Source organism: Strigops habroptila, chromosome 2, assembly GCF_004027225.2.
Source record: "Strigops habroptila isolate Jane chromosome 2, bStrHab1.2.pri, whole genome shotgun sequence".
NCBI classification, from domain to species: Eukaryota; Metazoa; Chordata; class Aves; order Psittaciformes; family Psittacidae; genus Strigops; species Strigops habroptila.
The window spans coordinates 103,699,651-103,718,781 of record NC_044278.2 but is presented as its reverse complement, the minus strand read 5'-3'; the positions used below and the strand labels follow the sequence as shown (position 1 = coordinate 103,718,781).

The following is a 19,131-nucleotide window of genomic DNA, read 5'->3' as shown; positions in this document are numbered from 1 at the left end:
TATTAAGGTGATTTAGTCTGTTAACTGGCTGAACCATTATGCTCATGTTGTTTGCGCAGAGACAGTGTTATCTGCTTCTTAGAAAAAGCATTCGGGTTGCAATTCAGTCTCTGCAACAGTATTGATGCAGAGGCAGAGTCTGGCTTCATTTGAAGTTCTTAGCTTCAGTTCTTCCATATGCAAGTAGAACATGCGATTACCATAATTAAGAGCTAGACAAAAATACAAGAGAATAAGGAAGTACATTCCTCATCATAGAAATGCTAAGCATGGTAAAAATGAATTCAGGAGGTTTTGTAGAGAAGTTTCCTTCATTAGAAAGAAGGAAACGCCTGACAAAATATGCAGGTTAAGCTCAGCAGCTGCTGCAGTGTACCTGTCCTGCCTCAGGTAGGTAGCTGGGTGAGCTCTTGAACATCTGAACTTTGAATATTACAACTGACTTTTATTTCCTACTGGCCCCTGTACATAAAAGCCTTCTTTATTTTCTCATTCAAGGAAATGGAGGACATATGAAAGAGAAGAACTTCAGAATACGTAAGCAGTGCTGGGAAGTTTAATCTAGAGCCGTAGAATACAAGTGAAATAGAAACCACTGGGATGATTTATGAAAATCTCTGCTCCATAATTTAATCAGGAAAACAAATGAAGAAAGCTGACCAAGATAAAGAATGAATTACTTACTTATTAAATCTAGCAGGATGCAGCTGATGCCGAGGAGGCAAATCAAGGTCATTTTAGCTAGAGTTCAATGGCCTACTCCAATAGGATGGTTTGGGTTAATGAAAGAAATGAGTTGAATTTATATGAGACAGCTGGTTCTTGCACACCAAATTAACTCTTACTTGATGCTACCTGTGCACACGGCAGTGGGAAAGCTGGTCTCCAAAAAGCAATGGTTGTTGCCAGCAGCATATGTATGGAAGGCCCTGTGTAGAAGCAAAGCCAGGTTACAGTGTAGTTAGTGGTGTTGATTTGTTTAACATAATTGATAAAATCTGATATGTTTTCGGGGAGCATAAAGTATTTGCATAACAGAAAGAAATACGAAAAAAACCCCAGAAATGCCAAATATGACATTCTGATTATCTAGGAAAAATCCAGCATGAGATCAAGGGTGAGTCTTGCCTTGAAGGTAGTGGCTGAAGTCTCACAGGCTCCATTACAATCACAGGTCAGACACTTTCCAACTGACTCTCAGACATGCAGGAAAGATGTAACACAGAAGCATCTCAGACACAAGTGACGCTGTCTGAGTGTTAATCTCTCACCTCCTCCTGCTCAGAGTGAACAGGCAGCTTGGAGGAAGCTGTACATATTAACAGGGACTGAATTTGCCAGTATAAATGAGCTACTGGCACTGTAGATACCAGGCTTTTCCTGGAGTTCTTGTCTGTTGAATACCCCTCATCTCTTTATCTGAACCTCAGACTCAATTACTTCAGCAAATTTTACTAGAAAATCTATGCAGATGTTAGAAACAGATCCATTAGAACATAGATGTGCAAGAGTGCATAAGGGCCAACCTCTTGCAAGATAAATGCCATAATATACCAAATATCTGTCAAGCATGTGAGTGAATTTGTGCATTCTTACTGCTCAATTCACTTTCTACTTCCCAAATGAAAATTTCTGTGCATACTTAGGAGAGCGGGATATTCTCCAGTTCTCTGGTGACTTCTTTAATGCTGTGCAAAAAATGGTTTTCTGTTTAATGGTACTTTGACATGAATGTGTCCCTAAGAGAAAGAGAAAAACACTTTAATCTCTTTTTTATTAGTAACTCTTTGCATTCTGGGATGCATTTAACTAATGAACTAATAATTATTTCTTTGTAAATAATAATTATATCTCTGTAAATTACAGGGAGCATTAAACACGCTATGTCACAGTGCCTTGATAAAGCAGTTTTGAGAACTTGGAAATGTGGCAATACCTTCTAGGAGAGGTTAAAAGCTCAGCTGTTCTCTGTCATACCACTTATGTGTTTTGGACAGTTTCCGTTTGCAGCCTATCCATTTAGCTCTCAATAGTCATGTCTTTTCCCTTCCTGGAATTCCATCATCTTCTACAACTATTCGTTTATCTTGCCAATCTTGGCCTTCACATATCCCACTCTGCTAGAAAGTTATCTCTTGCTGCCATCCTCATAACAGCACATCGTGGTCTGTACAGAAAACAAAGCATACTCTGGGTTCCCACTTGCAGTACATCAATGGAAATAACTTTTCATTGCCTTCAAATGTAAGACTGTTAGACCCAATGACTAATCAAACCAAGCTTTTCAGTACAGTCGTGTCTCCATTTATGGTCACACCACTTAGATTAAAAACTTCTCATAAAACATACTCAAAATCTATCGCAATTCAAAATCAAAGATTGCTGTGGAACCCGTGGTGAGATCAATACTAAAAAACTTTACTGGTTCAAAGATTAAGTGTCCTGGATGGGAATATGAGACAAAGCTGAATTTTCCGAATCTTTTTGGTGGTTTACATTAGCAAAAGTTATGACATTCTCCTTCCCTTCCAGTTTCCTTCCAAGGAGACAAAGAAGGGAAAGAGACAGGAATGTTAAATGATGTAATCTCTCAGACATATAATTCTTTCTAATGATGTAGGTGTTTTCCTTGTTAATTTGGCACTATGTGCCAGCAGTATAAGTACACACAGATTTAGGAGACTTTGCTCAACAGACTGGCTGGTGAAATTGCATTTCAGTATTGCTTGGAGCTAGATTAAAATTGTGCTAAGTAACTCTTTTTATCACAATTACACATATTATTATCTGTAAGCATGGCTTCATGTAATGACAATTTTGGGAGCAAAAGTAAGCCATGTTTTGTGTTCCTAGTGAACCACTGTTGTATTTGACTGATACAAATTTGGGGTTCAGTCCTGTAAACCATTTTCTTCTCTGCAAAATAGTGCAATTAGTATGAGTGGAACAACTCCTCCAGGACCACATACCTACATACAGTGTTAATACTTCAAGAACACTACTAAAACCAAATTCTCAAAAGGCCAAATAATACAAAGGACTGTCTCTCTTTGAGAACACAGTAGTAACCAAAAGACATTTCATGTGTTAGGATGTTTAACAAGTGTTTCAAATACAGACTGATACTGTGTGACTGAAGAATAGAAAATGTGATGCTTATATTTAAAAAAGAGGAGCAGGGTTGCCTGGGAAATTAATTGACTCTTTAGTCTGATTCTGAACTTGATAAGATTTTACAGTCAAATCTGAAGGCGAGATTAGCTGAGAGAAAGATGGGGAGCTTTGCCTCAAGTGAAGAGGAATCTTGTGCCATAAAGAAGTATATGACAGGAGACAGAAGCCATACCTTGTGCACAGTGAGAAGAGGAAGGTTATGCAATTTCAGGGATCAATCAGGGATCCAGGGGGAGGAAAATGTGATGTGACAGTCTTTATGAACGTAGCAGGAAGGGCAGAAAAGCTTCTGCTGTTCCAGCCTCTGCCTTGCTCAGCACAGAGCCACTCAACTGGGCACTCTTAATGCCTGAGATATATAGTGACACCTCTCCTCACACATATAGGGCTTAACATGTAGGAGTTATTAAAACTCTGCCTTTGGGGAATTCATATAAGCAAGACTTACAACCAATACACCATAATACCCTTCACATTCTCACTACCTCCCTCGTACACCTACCTGGTGTTCGTCATTAAAATCATATATATATGTTTGCTCTTGTGTGTATGTAATTATCCATCGCAGAATTCTGAGATTATTATGGTGTAAGACCTAAACGTGCATGACATGAGCCAAATTCACTCAATGACTCCAAACTTGTCTCAGTACTTTGCAATTCAACAATATTCTAGGTGAGAACTGTCTCAATTTTCTACAGAAAAAAAAAATAAAATCTATATTGTCTTAGTAAGTGGTGCCAGCTACTAAAGCTCTATAGAGTGATAAACCTGGCACATCTAGAAATAAGATATCTGAATCAGCAGATTCAAATTGGTGTGATTTTTCTTTTTGCTTCACTTTACTAATTGATTGGGTTTGCCAGGTATTTTGTTTAAATCTAAATCAGACCAAGAAGACAGAAAATAACATTTCAGTAGTTCAGGTTGTGAAATTTGGGCTACTACTTCTACACGGTGAAGATTCACATTGTCTTGGCAAAGCTTTGATTATATTGCGCTATAAAACTGGAGGTCTTTCTATGAGGAGACTTTCCGTCTGCTGCCCCAACAGTGCGAAGTACACACTAATTTCCTGGAAGATGAGGTTGCTTTTGCAAGTTTCAAAAAAGGGTCTTGAGCCTGCCCCTGCTAAATCAATTCATTACACAACTGCCATTCAAAAGCTGTCCATGCTCCACAGAGCACATGAAGATAACTGCTACTGCCCTATACTGCCACAGGAGCTCACCCACAGCTGTAATTCTCATCTAGTTGGTAAGCTTGTTAAAACCTCTAATTAAAAACCTCTATGGCCTTATTCAAACCCATCTCACAGCCCTTGACCTTTTCCCCTCAGCTGAGACACATGTAGATGGGGCAGTCTTCCATATCACAGCAGTCATCTCCTAGAGCCTTCATCTTCCTACAAATACTTATGTCTTTGATGCTTCTTTTTGATTTAAATAGACTACAATGACACTATTTCATGACATATAAAACTTCCGGATCACCTGTCTGCTGATCCACAATTGTATCACTGTTGGTTTTTTTAAAAAAAGTAGAAATTCCAAGATTTGGAATCATTAATCGAGCAGGGAAAAGATAAAAAGAATGCATCCTCATTTGCTTACAATAACAATCTTAAAAGATTAACAAAATATAAGTATTTCTGATATAGTCACATTAAATAGTTCTAATAAGCATAAATCATTTCTTCTTATTCCCTTCTTTTTAAGTATTCCATCCAAAAAATATTCATGCTACTCATTAAGAGGCACCAGCTTCTTATCTGAATAACTGACAGTTTATCAGAGCTCCTTCATAAACTCTTGGAAATGAATTCTGCTTATGTCCTTCTAGGGTTCTGGAAATGAAATATGCAGAGGGTGGCATTGAGAACTGGCAAATCACACTGTTTCTTGTGTGTTGGAGTCTAAAACACAGTTATATCTAGATGACAAAAATGCTCAAAAACCTGGGAATGCTAACAGATACAGTAAACAGGCGATGTTCTTTTCAAACCTCATAGGATGACATGTTAGCATTCTTATGAGAGGAGAAACAAAATGATGTAATTAAATACAAGATTCTCCAACAAGATTTGTGGCCCCTCAGAGAACAAATGACACTGATGCTAGCAGGAGTGATACTGCAAATAGGAAGAAAGGCGACAAGTACAAATTAGTCATGCACAACTTCAGCATGTTTCATTGCTCTTAATTCATTTGAGATTTGCTTGCTGATTGTACTAATCCACCAAAAGACAGACGGTTTTGGAAAGGATTTACAAAGTCTACAAGAAAATCTTCATTTCCAGCTCTCCCTGAGAAGTTCATCTAACTGATGCGCTGTGTCCTCAGGAATTATGCCCACTAATTTGCTTAATCTAAGAGCATGAAAGACAAGGGCAAGGAAAAACTAACTTGATTTTAAGTTCCCTTATTAGCCTTACCTGTTCAAATAGTACATTCTTCCATCCAGAAATGTAGTCTGATTGGAAAAGAAGGAATTAGATCATTTGCCAAGAATTTCTAGACTTAAACAGGGGAAGTTTAGGTTTGATATAAGGAAGTTGTGAATGCTCCATCCCTGACGGTGTTCAAGGCCAGGCTGGATGGAGTCTTGGGTGACATGGTCTAGTGTGTGGCATCCCTGCCCATGGCAGGGGGGTTGGAACTAGATGATCTTAAGGTCCTTTCCAACCCTAAGTATTCTATGATTCTATGATGACAGGTGACTGAGCACACCAGAGGCTGCAATGAGCCAACAGGACCCTCAGGCATGCTGCTGCCATGCATGTGCACATCCTGCACACAGGATGCAGTATGGACACACGGCAAGTCCCAAGTTTGAGTGTAGCCCATCATGTGCACGAGACAAAATCCCTGTCCGTGGGCAGAATCACGTAGCTCTCCTACAGCTTCCCTTGATCCCTGTATATCCAACCAGAAAATTAGATCAAATGTCCACACCACACAGTGCAGCCATGGTTTTACTTCTATCACAGCATTGTCCTGGAGAAACCATGGTTCTATGGTTCCATGATCTTTCCAGTTAGGTCTGGATGTCTCCATCACTGGTCTGGGTTATAACACTGGTCTGCAGGTCAGTATCCCAAACTGCCACATTTAGTTACGTGTGCTGCACAGACACGCTCCTGTTCCTGTGAGATGGCAGCATGGTGCTTTGTAATTACAGTCGATTAATTAAAATACAGTTGTGCCCACATCTAAAAATCAGTGCCTTCATCTCTTCATCTTTTTTAAGGCTGGCTCTGGGAAGACAAGGAGCAAATAAAAGGTAGATTCAGTCCCTGTAGGTCAAGTTACAGACTTTTATCAATAATACTTTGCTTCTTTCAGTCAGAGTGAGAATTTTGGCTCTTGAGTCTGGTTTGGGGTCTATCCATGGGGTTTTACCGAATTGATCCTGAGCAGTTTCAAAACCATTCCCAGATGTAGCAGGGAGTTTGGAGTTTGAGGACCTAGAGATTAATTTGTGTACTCAATTCACTTCTGTGTAACCCCAGATTCACAGACTGTCACACCCATGTTCAGAGTAGGAGGCCTTGTGCAGGAGCTGCAAATCTCTGTTGAATAGTGACGTGGTCCCTCTAATCCCTTAAGAAAATTTAAAACGATTTGCAACTGAAAGTGACCATTCCTGCATTGTTTGTAACCACGTTTGATTAAACAGAAAACCAGAGTCTTCACCCATGAATGACATCAGTGGCAGCAATTCTTAATCAACAACTCCATGTGATTCCTTTGCTTCTAGGCTCTGTCCGGGTAAAACTAGTACAAACAGGGAATAGAAATGCCGCTCTAAACCAGCCAGTCTCTTAGGAAACCATGTGTGTGAGTACAGTGCAAATGCTGGAAAGAGACATTTGGGGGTCAAAGCACATGGGGCTCAGATAACATTGCCCATTTCACCACTTTGTAGGAAGGTAGACAGTTTGTTTGCAGCACACAGGTATAAGAGTTTTTGCTTCAGTCAAGCCCATACACCCAACATGGTGCCCTGCAGTGTGTCACTGCAACACCCTCATTGTGGGGGGGGGACCCTGTTATTGCAGAAGGAGAAGAATCTAATTGCAAAGGTACATATGCAAGATTGACTCAGCCCCAAAGTGAATCCAACAGTGAAGATACTGCCTAGATAAATACCTAAGTAAGGTTTATCTCAGGTGAATTTAATAGTCATTTGGGCAGAATCAAAGAACCTGATCCTGGAGCTCCTATCTGTGAGATTAGCTGCATCGAGACAGAGTGGAAGCCCACCAAAATAAATGGGAATTCAGTGGGCTTTGGATGCTATCCCATACGAGCTAAAGGCAGCAGAAGTAAGACTCAAAGCAGACCACTGGCCTTTGCCTATATAGGAAAGTTAGACAGGATCATTCTATTACTAATACAGTTGTAGTAACACAACACACTATGTGAACATCTTCGCTGAACTGCAGGTTTCCATGTGATGAATTAGGTTCCTGATCACAGACACTCAGTTGGGGAAGGAAATGTCAGGAGGATGACCCTGGCACATGGATTGAAGCACGAGAGGGGCCACAGGCTCTCACCCACTGCCTCCAATCCCCTTCCAAATCCCTACTGGAGTTGAAGAGGTATAAATTACTGTCATAGTTTTACCAATAGGTTTTCACATGTATATAAACCCCTACACAACACAAATCATTCTAATTTTAGGATTTAGCATTAAAACCATTTACCAATCTTAATTTGCCTATCAATCACAGCTTAAGATCTGAGTTCATGGGCACACAGCTGTCAAAATGCTTCAAGAAGAAATGTCAAAGGGAAAGGGGAAAAAGCAACCCTCCTTACATTAAGCTTTACACAGGCAGGGGAACCACTGGTCACTTCTACAGCTGCTTGCATGGAAGAGGTGCACTCAGAGTGCATGAATCCTGCATACCCTGCCCTGAAGCAAAGATATAACCCCAGGCAGCTCTTTGCTCTTTTTCCTTCATATGGCATCACTGTGGAGCTTGCAGCATTCCTCAGGAAACTTGTCATGACAGGGTGCTCACAGGTTCTCAAAGTGGTGGCAGAGCAAGGAGGAGCGGTGACACAGGCTGGTGAGCATGAGCAGGTATGAAAGCAGCAGTGGGATACAGGTAGGAGAGCAGGAGTAGGCCAGGCTGCGGGAGATGTGAGAGCAGTGGAGAAGGACCACCAGACCAGAGAGGCTGGGGAGAGCAAGGGCTGGGAGGAGAGAGCTGCAAAGAGGGCAGGGGCTCTGGGTCATGCTGGAGAGGAGGCAGCGAGCCAGCAAGGGGGAACCATGTGTTCCCGAGGGATTCCTCTCTCCTCAGCGCTGAAGTAAAACTTTGGGAAAAACAGATTCAACATGGGAGAAAAGAGCTACGGTAACATGGAAAATCCAGGTAGAAAGATGAAAATTTCACTGAAATGGAACAGGTTTCATGCAGTTTTTCATGGGGTTTTTTTAGAATGAATAAAACCAAAGCAGCACCAGACACTTTAAGCTCATAGGGCAAGCCAGCAAATATGCAGCTCACCTGAGGTCTCTCTGTCCTTGGTAGCACTGTGTTTTATATTCACATAGATAAACTATTCATGAACAATTTCTCCAATGCATTAAGCATAAACAAGGTTGCTTTTTGCATAGGTAAGTATTTCTTCCTACCTCTGTGATTTCATCTCCTAAACCAAATATTTTTATGTGTGGAACCACCCAAAGAAAACAATTAATTCTCATTAATTACTGTGTTTCCCAGGATTTGTCCTGCAGTGTCTGGAGCCAGAGTCCCCTGCCATGCATTTTATTTTGTGGAGTCTTTCCATTTTATGGCTCTTCGAGCAACTGGTCATGTTTATTGATCTTTCCACGCAGCTGTTCTTTTCCTGCAGGAGCACTGGGATGGATTTTCTGCGGTCTGATACGTGAGGCCCTATGCATCTCTGTTAAAGCGGGTCTGCTGATGCAGTAACAGGAGTCAACGAGGCAGCAGCTTTTTAAGACTCAGAGTTTGTGGGTGTAAAGGAAGCAGAAAATGCTATACACTGGCTTCACTTTCACTGTAAAAAATGTGCTTGTGTGATGAATTCCAAAATCCCATGAGCAAGCTAGCCCAAACGAGATTAGCTGTGATACACAAGGATGTGGGGGAGAATTGCGAGAGATCTGTGTTGGAAAGGAAGGGGTGAGGCATGGGCAGCTGCACAAAAGGGCAGCAGAGCATCTGCACAGAACAACTCCAGCTACACTTGGGATGGGCAGCCTCCAGCACATCTCCTCATGTCCATGTCCCAGCCAGCACTGAATTCAGCAACTGCTACCATTCCTCACCCATCCTAACTAATTTTACCAGATCAGACATGAACAGAATGACGTCATGTAGATAGAAGGCCTGCCTCATGCAATAACAAAATGCACAAGCACTCATGACCCCAAAATAACACCGAACTGGGGATAGCATTGCTTGACTGTGGATTATGTTTCATTGATTTCTGAGGGCCGTAGGCACCCGGGACTCCAGAGCTGAGCACCCGTGTCTCTACAACCAAGGTTCAGGTTTGGAAGGGGCACTCTGCCTGCCTGTAGAGCCACCACATCTCTGGCCAGGAAGTCTCTTAAGCCACAGAAACAGCCACCCTTGGAACACAGCAGCAGTGATCATGCAGACAGCTTGGAGGCTTCTGGATGCAACAGGACTGGGATACTCATAAGTTAAGGAGGGAAGGGGAAAAGAGCAGAAAAGGAAATTTGTTAGAGAAAATATGTCTTACCTCTCTGCCAGCTCCTCAGAAGGCACAGCAGATGCCTGCATGTACAAATCCTTCCCCAAACCCAGGTAAGGATCTCAGCTCAGCACACAAAAAAGCAGGGGTGCTCTTGTTCTCCCCTGCAATGTCCCAAACCCCCTCTGAGCAGCCCAGATCACCCTCCGTGAAAAGCCCCAGCCCTCAATGGCTCCTCTGAGTGCTTGGGGGTCTCCGGAGCAGCCGCTGCACCCTGGAGCCGTTCCTGTGCTTCCTCTGTGCTCAGGGGGAGGAACAGCTGGAAGAGTGTCAGCACAACATGCTCCATAAATTTTCCCTCAGCCTTCTGCAGACGTAAGTCCTTGAGGAAAATGCCTAAATCCTGCCCTTTGTTGACATAGTAACCACATTTGAGTTTTTGACCCTCTAAGAAGCCATCTGCATAAAGCAATTCATTATAAGAAAGATTTATCCAGCCTGCAGCGGGCTGATTTATGTGGTTTTATTTGTCTAAGGAAGAAATAAAGAGAGCAAATGTTTATACACTAGAGAATTCACACCCAGACTAACGGGTTGTTTCATTACAGCAGTTAATATTAAGGGCTTCCACAACTCTTTGAAGGAAGTGTATTACCAAGTAAAAGGCAAAAATCTATTATTCAGATACGCGGCCCATTTCTAAGTGAAGTAAAACTTTCAGAACTTTTAAGGAGTTTCCAAAATTTTGTATTTTTCTCTAACTTATTCACATATATTTATCGTATTCCTTCAAAGATGCTTGAAACATCTTCAAAGTTCCCGATAAAGTTTATAAAGCCACAACAGATACTGGAAAAAATAGCAGAGGGTCAGAAACAAGTCAAGCCTGTGGAAGACTTTGCTTCCCCAGTCCTATGGAGATGAGCTGTATGGAGATGAGCTCTTTAGTCTCCGGGAAGTTGAGGGGAGAGAGATAAAAGAGAATTGTGCTGCAGAGATCACGTGGGGTTTAATGGGTTGTAAGGCATCGCCTCCAAACTGCTGCCACCCTACACAGATCTGCATTCAGATTCTAACCCTTTTACTGGTAATTCAGGCTGTGGGAGCAGCGCAGCAGCAGGGGCACAACCATGCTGTCTTGCAGGGCTTTTTTGACCCCAGTTACGAAAGGATGGGGCTGGGGGTAAAATAACAAAACCCAAACCTTGGCACTTGGGGTTAAAAAGAGCTTTCCAAACATTTCAGTGTTTTAACTCAATGTTGCCTTATAAAAACTGCCTTATTTACAAATCTCTTTAAGGGCTTAATTGTGTATTATTTACTATGGAAAATTTGTCTTTGAGCCAGGTTAAATGTGTGCTTAAGCTTGGAAACAGCAGAGCAGCAAAAAGAGTGAGAGATCTAGCATTTTGGAAGCTATAACCTCTTCTTCTCCAACCTTGAAATTCATCACAAGTGACCATAACCCCCGACACCCAGGCATTCTTATATTCCTCATGCTGTATTCATGCTTCTCCCTGTTTCCCCCAAAAAAAAACCCCAAACCAAACCAGATCAGTTCTTCATCCACGTGTTTTTACTGGAGTTTAGTTGAGAATCCTTAGTTATTTCCTGAACTGTCGTTTAAGTGGGAAAATTCCTAGAATCATAGAATCATAGAAAGGTTAGCATTGTAAAGAGAAGAGAGAAAGAAAAGAGAAGGTCTAAATGTGCATTCACAACTGATGATTTTGGAAGTCTTACCCTTTGGGAAAGTTTCATTAAACTTTTTAAAGGATAGATTCTGAAATACAGGTCCAGCATCAGTACATATTTCTCAAACTACCATCAGCTAATATCCTGACCCAATACCAAATATACAAGTATTCTTTTAGATGTTGTAAATGTTTTGAGAAACTGGTAGGTATTATGAAGCTTATAAAGCTGTAGCACAAAACCACACTGCTGTGCAATTTACACTTACTAGGTATGTGAAGACAAATCACTCTCAGCAGACAAGGTTTGGTTAAGTTTTAAAAGTATTTTAAAGCAACTCCAAAGAGTGGACTGCTGGCCCTCTGCCCTGGCTCAAAGTGAAGCCCATGGAGCAATGCGTTTGTAGCTCTGGTGCAGTGAGAGCTCTGAGGCAGTGCACAGGAGCTACACTTCTGGCCAGCTCTTCTTTGGACTTGCTGTTGAGCTCAGTTTGACACTGCACCTGATGAGCTGGTAACTGTGAGCTACAGGCTCGAGCGGAGTGTCACCCTCACCTTTTCCTTGCATCCCCTGCCACAATCTGTGTTTGCCTTGAGCCGTGGCAGTGCTGGGGCCACTTGGGCAGCAGTTTCAATAATTGATCCACTCGAAATCCAACCCACTCGAAAGCCATAATTTTCCATTTCGTCAGCTGGTTAAGCTGGCCTGTCTCCAATTGTGCAACTGCTGGATGCAGAGCCAGGCAGTGCAGGCAGGTGAGTGGCAGTGCAGCGGGAGTGCAGAACAGCAGCCCCACTTACACTGGATTATTCATAATATCAAATTCCCATCTAAGCTTTTTTGTGCCTGTGCTTTCTGAGTCAAATGGGACAATGCCCTTCCCTTACCCTACAGACTGTAAGCTGCTGAAATGCTATTGCACTGCAGCCATGCAGGTACTTGAGGAATATCATTGGCTGAGCTCAGAAAGTATTTCAGGTGACAGAGGTACAGTACGTGTGATCCTTCACACATGGTATATAAAATCAGTATCTTCACCAACTCAAAACCTCAACTTTGAATAATGTATTATCATCTAGCAAAAAATTATAAAATATATAAGTAAATCAGATGTATTTCTGTACACTGTGCATACCAAATGAATACTCTGCTGTTAGCAACAATATAAGTGACTGTTCTTTGTAAAGTGAGCCCAGTTTCCACGAAATAATAAGCTATTAACTGGAAAAAACCCAACAAAACAAACAAGAGCCAAACACAACACAAAACCAGAGTAGTATACATTCTATAACTTATTTTTAGCAAGACTTTAGAAACACTTTTGCTGGAAAATATACACAGTATAGTTTGTGCTAAAACTGCTTAGCTTTGTTTTACTGAGTCTGTTTTTGCTCAAATTGTGAAGATATCCTGCTTGGACTATTTACTTAGAACTTACATAATAATTAGACTGTTTTACCAAACATAGATAACTTGGAATTGCAGCAATTTGGCAACATCATCCACTGGATTTCAAGAGATAATGGAAAGTTGCACAAGCACACTTACTCGGCCTGCAAGTGAAGATGAACCACTATACTGATGATATGGCAGAAAAGTCCTGTATCCTTTTGCAACGGCGTTTTAGAAAGCAAAGGAGTGAAGGAACACAACAAATGGGCTCTGGCCCAGAGCTGCAAGCACAAAGCATTAGCAGCTGCTTAGTGCTATGTTTGCAAATGCTCTGGTTCCTGTAGAAACACCTAATCCTTCCTGAATCCTGGCCAGCATTTATGGTTAAGTGCAGACTGTAAAAGACTGTTGTCAATCACCTGCTTCTTATCTGTATACTCCATTTTGTGTGACAAAGGTTTTTCAGCTACATTTTTAAAGCTTAATTATTCGGGCCGGTATTCACCATCTATTTACATTGCTATGGGCACCAAGGACCTATTTGCTGAGGGCAGCACAATGGGGTGGGGAAGTTTGGGTACAGCCTCAGCCATAGGGAGCAAAACAAAACAGGGAGAACACAGGAACCTACAGAGCCCTTCGTGCAAGTCATGAACTTTCTATAGGCATCCTTGAGCTATTTTATGGAATATAATACTGATTTACATCTTGCAATGGGAGTCTCAATGTTGTTTCAAAAGTGTCTGGAGGATTACCAGATTGTCGGAGCTGGAGCTGAGAACTCCTTTCCATTTCAGGGCTGACCTCCTTGGCTCTCTGACTGTAAATTGGGTTTTACAGAATCATTGCCTTAGGATCCTACTCAGTCCAGCAGGATGCAGTCCATAAAAGGCCACAAAATACTGAGGAAAACTTAAAAGGCAAAATGTAGCATAAAAGCACAGAACAAACAAGAAGTTTTATGGCCCACTCTTTCAAAAGCTAAAGCTGAAAGTCCTGTTCACCTTGAAGTGGTGGCCCTTACTCAAAGCAGATCAAGAAACAGAGCTCATTTTGTGGCTGTTTCACTTGCTCAAGCTTTCTAAACTTTGTACATGTACCCCTGTCCAGTATGGTGTTCTGGAAATTATCTTAGCATCACCTTATTGAAATTTATTGAATCTGAGTCCTAAATACCACAGCGGTTTATATGTCAGCTATAGCAAATAGATGCACCATGCCTGAAGAGGCAGGCAGTCTATATTCAAACTGGAGTGCAAGTGCAATATTTTTGCTGCCTACAGCTCTTGACAATGAAGCTGTTCCATTTAACAGCAGCTGAAGGGGTTGTCCTCTGCCCAGCTCTTTATGCTGGAGCTGACGTTTGTCTGACTCCATCGTTAGCTGTTTTATCTTAATGAGAAGAAAAGTCTTCATTTGCTTCCTGTTGGATTGTTTTACCCTGTATTAACTCTCTGACCACAGAATCAAGATAAGTATCATCAGTGCTGCTCCAAGGGAAGTGGCAGGAGTGCACAGAAGTGGGAAGGGAAGGGGGGTTGCCTGGCACTTTTTGGCAGTACTTATCTTTTAGCCCAGTTTAAATATACTGCCTGGCTGTACCCTTATGCCGCAGACAGAGATGTTGTTCAGGTCACCAATGAACACTTCCCTGAGGACTACTCTCTCCTCACATCTCCCAACAGGGTGGCACATTTTGTCCCTCCTCTTCTCAGTCTCAAAATGTTCAGGAAAAAAACCAGTGAAAATCACTGAGGCTTGTACAGATCGTTTTCACAGAATTGTGCCAGGATGTGACAAAAGCAGCAATTACATCACTGCATCAGAGGATAAGGTTTCACAAGGTGCACACCTTAGTTAATGGCTTGCTACCATTGAAACAGAGCAGTGAGTTTCCTCTCTCCCTTGTGGGCAGTGGTCTTCACCTGCACCCAGTACCAGGTCTGCTGTCTCTCTGCTAATTTGATAAGCCGATTCAGCTCACTCAACTGTCAGAAAATGGTTCATTTCTTTTTCTTTTCTGTTTTTTTCTACAGCCAGTGAGATGAACCAGCTTGCACAGGAATGCCAGAGCATTCACAACATGCTGTCATGAGCCAGGACTATGCTTGGGTTGGGGAGCATCCTGATGGGAAAGAAGAAGAAGCAGCGTACAGTATACAGTATATCTATATACTGTATACTCTGCAGTATATAGATGTGTATATAGATGTGTATATATGTGTATAGATATCTATATACTGTATACTGATATATATACAATATATCAGTATACAGTAACATCTTAACATGGGTCAGCCCCAGCCTCATGTTAACAATAGCTGTTATTGCTGTTTACTAGTTGAGCTTCAGATCTGTCCCAGCACATACTTTACACGCCATGGTGAGTAATAGATGGATGGTTTGCACAGCACTGGAGACTTTTCACCTCCTCTCAAGGAAAAGCTATTTCTTGACATAGATGAGAACAACTACCATGAAAGTGTTAATTTGTTTAAAGCTACTGTGCAGCAACTTTGCCCTTCAGGGCCCTGAGAGCTCTGGGCCACCAGTGAGTCTGTTCAGATGATGTAATATTTGTACCTGGACACACTGTAGAGGACTCTGGTCTGCCTCCTGATTTACCAAGTCACCTTGTGATTCCTGACTGCTCTGCCTACAAGCCTGCACCAGCTCTCACCCTAGCCCTGGTATGCTGACATCATCTTCCTCCTCCCCCCGGGTGGCACTCACCCACTGATGAAATACACCTGCACACAGGAGGAAGGAGACTCAGGGAGCATCAGATAGCAGTCTGAGTGCCAGCATGCCATAGCAGGCTGGTGCAGTCACCCCTGGCTTTGCTTCAAAAGGATTTGGGGAATGTCTCTTCTCTCTGTATTATATTTAATAGCAAACACTTGTAGGCTGACATTGTGCCTCCTCTCTTGCTGGCTTTTGTGCTGCACAGGTTGGTGTAGCCAATCATGCTTCGAAGAGGGATGAACACTTGTGAGAGTGATTTCAAATTACTCTCTAAATGTCCTGCTTACAGGAAGGCATAATCTTTGAAGGATATAGTTTGCCTTCTAAAAAGGAAAATCCTTTCAAAAGTCTCCTAATATTATTGTTCATGTCTCTTGCTCAGCTGGCCCAGCAAGTAGAAAGACCAGTTTGCATCCTGCTTTGCCTGGCAGTTTTTAACTTCCTCCTCTAGCTATGAATCTTCTGGAGGGAAAGTACTGAGAGAGGTAGGACTTGCAAGCTGGATGCTTTCCCAAGCACAGCCTTGTTGTGGCATAGCATCAGTCAGTCAATCAATCAATCAATCAATCAGAACCAGAACACTGTTCTTTAAACATGGGATGTACCTGCATATAGCCCAATCTGTGATACCAACTCCACCTGTAGCCTCTGGAAAGCATTGTGCCAGCATCTGCTAGGTTTACTCATGCTGGACAGACCCCCTAAAAAGACTAACACGATAACCACTGCTGCTGCTCGAGGGGAAGTTGTGATTTCACATGACTGCTGAACCAAGTTAAAATCTGGCTGCCAGAGAAAGAAGGTCTTTGCTATCCCCCTCCCCAACGCCCCTTCCATCCCACCCCCATTTCCAGCTACACATTCCTCCCTCTCCCAATTCACTTGTTTTCCTAACTTAATTCTCTGCTGTTCTACTTAGTTGCATCAGCTTATTCTGTGATTGGAGCAGTGCCAGACCTGGCAACAAGACAGGCAGCAAGGATGCATTGTGGAGAAAAGTGGGAGGAAGAACAGATGAAGCAGCTGGATTTCATTTTTTTGCCAATGTTCAAACATGAATGCAAAACTGCAGACTAACTGTGAGCCAGAATGCAGAGCAGGGCACAAAGTGTCTAAAAGCTACAGATGCAATGAAGGTAGCAAATCATGATGTGTCTGTGTCTGTACAGACTGCTGCAGTCTGGGGTGCTCTCAGTGAGTACCTGTTTTCCCAACATAGTTATATGTAGGATCAAGCCAAGGTTGGAGCAAAGAGTATCATGCTCAGTTTTGTCCCAGCAACAGATCCGTAGTACTTTCCAGTCATGCTGCACTGGCTATTCAAGCAATCACAGGAGGAAAGGGTAGTGTGTAGCTGTGAGAAGCACATCTAATTTGTCCCTTTAAGTACCTATTAAATAAGCCCTGTCCTCTATACATGGACAAGTCTGGCTCCCCAGGCCCCTAGGAACACTGGTCAGGAGAGCAGACCCTCTCAGATCCTGCAGCTCTGGTGAGCTCTATGACCCCAGGGTTTCCACATGACCTGCCTTGTTTGGGATTTCGCATTACCTGTGTTATCCCATACTGGACAGCTGATGAGCTCATTTTCCAGCTACAGTGATCCCGTCCCAAAAGAATGATTGAGAAAAACAACCCCCCAGATTGGCCATTTCTCAGCCGCCATGTAGGAACAGAGAGAAAGCCCTTGAGCAGCCAGCTCAAAAGACCTAGTGGTATCTTCACTCAGGTCCTAACAAGATGACTTCATACTTTCTTGCCCCAAGGCTTTTTTGAGCAATATGTATGTAAAAGCTGAAGTTGAGCATATTTTAAAACTCATCAGTCCTATATGTAATCAGTGCCTTATTAGATTTCCAGCAATGCAAGGAGACTAATAGTTAATCTCGAAGCTACTTGCAAGTACCTTTTTCATTTTATGCTCACCGGTGTTTTTCCACATTGCTTCATGTAACTAAATTAAGTGTTCTGATAACAGTGCTGAGAGCAGTGGAAAAGCCAACATATTAAATAAACTTGGCCACTTTTCATATTTTACATGCCATCTCTTGCTCTCAGCCCGTGAGTTTAAATCACTGGCAGCTGGAGCCAAGACACCAAGTGGAGAGTCCTTGGCGCTGGAATTCACTCTTCCTTGCTTCAGTTGAATCTCAGTTTGTCAACCTTTGTTCTTATCTGTTCACCAGTGCAAGAAACACAGAGCTTTTGGCATGGTACTTCATACACTGATCTGCAGCCCAGATGGTTGGAGGCTTATTGGGACCAGAGGAGAAGAGTGGTTTAGGCCTAACCTGATAAGTCTCTAAACCTCAGGGCTGCAGGAAAACTTCAGTACAGCAGCAGTGAACTGCAGCCATCCACTCCATCCACAACACCACCAGGATGCCAAGAATATCAGGAAAGATTTCTTTTCTGGATTGCCAGGAGCATATTATTATGAACATATCTTGCTTGCTGATGGCTATTTTGGAGTTTACTGCTGTCAGTTGGGGTAGAGGAGCTGGCTTCCCAAGCTGTCTGCCCCTGGAGCCTGGCAACATCAGTGGCCAGATAGCCAAGAGCAGGGACACAGCTCATCCGCTGACACTTGAGGGCAGGAGAAGGTGTGGAGAACAAAGTGGTCTCTTGTTCAGGACAGAAACCTGTTTACTTTGATACTGATGAAATGCTGTGGGTGTTGTGTTTACCATTCGTACCTGTACTGACATCCTGCTGTGTGAGTGCACTCAGCAAGCCTAAAATGAAATTAAATCGACTGTATTATTTAGAAGACATTTACTCCTACGAGGAGGTACTTGATTACTCTGCTGATGAGTGCTGTGGAAATGTTAGTCTATTAAGGAAGGTGAAGCGGAACCATTTGCAGATCATAAAAGTTTAGTAAACGGGATGACCCCTGTAGAGCTTGGTAACATCACCAGTGTGAAGACAGTGCTGCTGTCCTGTTGATCCCCTGGAAACTTGCCCTCTGTAGCTCCGTAAGGTCAGCAAAGACAGCGCATCCTCCCACATGTGATCTGTGGAGCGTATCCCATCAGGGTTTTATCTTCTGCACTTCTGCGAGGGGCTGACACTGCCTGCTTACCCTGTGAAGGCTCAAGTCAGCCTTCACAAAGCTCACTGCTGATTTTTGCTGGGATCATTCTCTGAGCCATAAGGGCCCTAACTACATTTTCACCCTATTTTGCTAAGTTACAGTCACGGCTCCTGCAGTCGGTCACATCAGGCTGCACACTTAGCTGCTGGTGAGTCAAGTATGGTGGCTGTCAGATTATAATCAAGCTGGTGCTAAAACCAGCACCCACAAATGCCAATTGACTCAGGATTTCAGCCTCCTAAAAGCATCATTTTCTCAATTTGTAGGGGTTGGTTTTCTGAACAAACAGCTTAGCACATGCTTTTTATGTAGTCACAGGAA

General features: G+C 42.5%; 1 protein-coding gene across 4 annotated transcripts in view; it reads right to left on the bottom strand.

Annotated features, from left to right (window-relative positions):
- The window catches only part of SPATA13 (spermatogenesis associated 13), a 116,442-nt gene that overhangs the window by 67,243 nt on the left and 30,068 nt on the right, over positions 1-19,131 (bottom strand). The window contains exon 1 of one of the 4 annotated variants that reach the window (XM_030476861.1): positions 9,930-10,081. The exons of the other annotated variants lie outside the window; for them this stretch is intronic. The gene's annotated coding sequence lies outside the window, so the exon portion shown is untranslated. Of the gene's footprint in view, positions 1-9,929; positions 10,082-19,131 lie in introns of those variants that run through there. 4 annotated transcript variants of the gene reach the window in all.